The following is a 3,077-nucleotide window of genomic DNA, read 5'->3' as shown; positions in this document are numbered from 1 at the left end:
CAATTTCCAATGGTTCTCTTAGAGTTCAGCTGGATTACTGACCATGCAGTATACCAATATATGAGCAAAAAAGGAGCGAAGCTATTGCAGAAGTAGATGCTTCCTTCAATGCCGTTGCCCATTCTTTATCATCGCCTAACAAACCAGCAGACTGACAGGCCAACCGATATGTACCATGGACAACTTTGTTAACAGTTCTGATATCTTCAAAACTTTGGCAACCTGTCTGATGGCAAAGTAACATTCTAAGAAAGAAAGCCTCTTCATACGAAGGATGTATGTAGGATATTCTCCCAATAGAAGGTTTCTTCAAGTTTGTTCGCCGTTGCCAACATTTTTTTGCGTCGTACCAAACAAATTCAGAAGGAAATTCCAAATAGGTGAGGTGTTTTCCAAGGGATGAAGACGCGTTATAACGTAGCCACTCAGTTAGAGTTGTTTTTTTCATCGGATTGTTTGCAATCACCGAGGTGAGCTGTTGCTGTTCATGAAACATCATTAGTTGCATGTTTTCTAAATGAACAGCGAGGATCTGAACAGCTGGTTCACGGTGATGAATTGGGAACTTAAAAATGCGCCAGCAAGCTTCATGTGGGCATATAAAGCGGGCGTCTATAAAATTCTGTATCTCATCAACCGGTTGAGAAGTTCTAGTTGACCTGTCGCTACCACTGCCTATTGGTTTGGTAATGCGAGAAGCCACGCGATCAGTACCCTTTGAGATGTATTTAAAGAGATATTTGATAAGAGTAGTCGAGCAGCAGCACTCAACATTGATGTGAGCGTGATAATTCATACATAACAGTCTATTATAAGGTACAATGTAACTGTTATCTAGCTTAACACCATTTCATGTGGTATAGACACCAGTACTGCGCCTTCGGTAGTGTGCGCAGCCATCGGTGTCGAAGAAAGTCTTATTGTTTTATTTATTTTGAAACTTCTTTTTACAAGCAAAACCTTCCATACATGGTGCACGAGGTTTTTTTGCGCCGCATGGCCCGTGCATTATAGTAGCGGAGATGACTGCGTAACCAGCCGGATCACTTTTGGGATCAGGGAGTTCCATACTTATGTAATCATCTAGGCATTCGGTTATTGAAGTTGAAGCTGTAGAATGCAGCCATAACAATGTATGGCAGTGTGGTAGGCCTCTTTTTTGAAATTCAATCGTATAGAGAACTGAAAAAAAAGTTAAGTGATGTTTTTTTTTGTGTATAACATAGATGATATAAAGTAATATTACCCCCAAAAACTTTAAAAGATAAAGATAGATCAAGTAGTACCTCCTCTGAAATCGCCCAAGGGTTGCTGCTCTTTTAAGAACACGATAAACTCTTTATCTTTCATGTAAAATACACGAACAACAACATCAGCCCGATCTGAAGGTGTAAGTCGTGGATAAGCCCGTAAATATCGAGTTATCTCAGGCCACTTAGCGTTACAGGTGAAAGTGATAAAAAATTGTGGATTTACAAAGACCCGGCAAATGGCCAGAGCATCTAGATAATGGCTATACATATAACGGGGACCGCCAGTGAATGAAGCTGGAAGAATAGTCCTGCTCCCAACGTCTGAACCACGCTTGTCACCTCTATCAATAGCATCATACAAACCCGAAAAGTATTCACTGCGTATATCTTTCTACTTCTTTCTAATATAATCCATCCGATCAAGTTCTATACTGCAATAAACTATCACCACATACTGCTGGAACAGGCGTCCACACTTTAACATAAGGCTGTAAACATTAAGCCTATCATGAATCTGATAACTATAGTACATGTTCATTGACCTTTTCTTCGCCCGTCCGCCCTGCGAACTAAGTATACCACGTAGCATCAAGTCGGGATGGAAACCTTGTTCACCGTAGAAAAACATTAACGGGTACTGTAAAGACATGTATAATGGGTAAAGCTTGTTAACTCTCGTCGGTCTATCAGACCTTGGTTCAATTATTACGTAATAATCAGAAATAGTTTGCGGACCACTGTCGAAGACAATAGCCCCAACTACATCGAAGGTTGGAAGAGCACGCTGCTTTGAACCAGCCAAGCTGAACAATTGAACTTTGAAAGTTGGTACCTCCTCAGCAGAACACTTGTCTCTAGCGGTACGGAACAGCTTTACCAGCTTATTATGAAAATCAAGGAGATGTATCAGCTGAGTGACAACTGCTTGGCAAAGTCAGTTTGATTCCTGCCCACCAAAGTGGGCCATCCTGTTTTCAACTTCATTATCAGTATCGTATATATGATGCTTGTAGCATCTCTTACACTGAGGAAGGGTACCTTTGTAGTTAGGGTTTGAGCTAGGATTCAGGTTCGGGTTCATCCAGTCGTTGTTCCCTTTGAAATTCTCATACCTCTTAACTGGGTTCTGGTCAAAACATTTTCCCTTGTTTTCGTCCCACTTACGTTTCCCATTACTAGTTCCCGATTCTGATTTCGCCTTCTCTGGCTCTTGGCGGGTAATCTGATTCATCAGGGTGTGTGCCATACGCATAGCTTCTTGGACATTCACTGGTTTTGATGAAGTGACATTTCCTTGAATATCCTTGGGGAGTCCCCACAGATACCTCTCCATCCGCTTGTACTCCGGAGTAACCATTGTGGGGCACATCAATGCTAACTCCAAGTACCTTCGGTTATAGCCATCAAGGCCAGTTCCTACCACTTTCAGTTCCCAAAACTCTGCTTTCATCTTCTGAATTTCTGTCCCGGGGCATTACTCCTCGATCATAGCCCTCTTAAACTCTTCCCATGGTGTAGCATAAGCTTCGTAAATTACCTGAGCCTGGGCAAACGTATTCTACCAAGTCAAAGTGCCATCTGACAAAGTGCAGGATGCAAACTTAGTCTTATTCCCTTCAGAGCAGTTACTCACACGGAACACAGATTCCAACTTCTCAAACCATCTCGTCAGCCCAACTGGCCCTTCTGTTCCATTGAAATTATGGGGCTTGCAGCTCTGGAACTCCTTGTAAGTACACCCGTTCTGAACAGCTGGGGTAGCCGGTGGAGCTGGAGCAGGGTTGGCATTCGCTATAGCCGCGACTACTCGAGTAGCTATCATCT

Source organism: Rutidosis leptorrhynchoides, chromosome 6 (genome assembly GCF_046630445.1).
Source record: "Rutidosis leptorrhynchoides isolate AG116_Rl617_1_P2 chromosome 6, CSIRO_AGI_Rlap_v1, whole genome shotgun sequence".
NCBI classification, from domain to species: Eukaryota; Viridiplantae; Streptophyta; class Magnoliopsida; order Asterales; family Asteraceae; genus Rutidosis; species Rutidosis leptorrhynchoides.
The sequence above is the reverse complement of the archived record's forward strand: the minus strand, read 5'-3'. Positions refer to the sequence as shown.